Below are 545 nucleotides of genomic sequence, written 5' to 3' on the forward strand. Positions count from 1 at the left end.
GCCATCGCCAAAAGCAATGACACTCTAGTTGATAAAATGATATATAAAAAAATCTAGGGGAATAAAACCACACAATAGAATTTGGGTGGCAGTGAGGCTGTGGTTGAAAAAAAGTTGTGTTTATGTAGGGAGGCAGTACTTGTGGACGATCTTGGTGGTTACTTTATCTCGAGACAAGGGCCAAGATGCCAAGTCGCGCCTTCTGAAACCGTCACCTCAGCATCCATACAACCGAACAACCAGCCCCTTGTCTTACATGACCGGGCATCCCCTGGTCTGCCCAGCTTGGAGGCAGTTCAGCTTCGAGCATCATTGCGTGAAGGTGAATCAGTGTTGACTCTTGGGACTCGTCAGAATAAACGGGCGTAATAAGCCGTAAGAAAAATAAAGGGAGATTTTTAAGATCATTTCTCGTATTAGTGCGAAGTTAACTGTAGAGTCCAGTTCGTAGATGTAATTCATTTGAATCTTTTCCAGGATGAATATTGGGTCAGAATGATCAAAATAATATGTAAGATTGTTGTTTGTGCTAACACAGCCTAAAA

Source organism: Penaeus monodon, chromosome 15 (assembly GCF_015228065.2).
Source record: "Penaeus monodon isolate SGIC_2016 chromosome 15, NSTDA_Pmon_1, whole genome shotgun sequence".
Taxonomy (NCBI): domain Eukaryota; kingdom Metazoa; phylum Arthropoda; class Malacostraca; order Decapoda; family Penaeidae; genus Penaeus; species Penaeus monodon.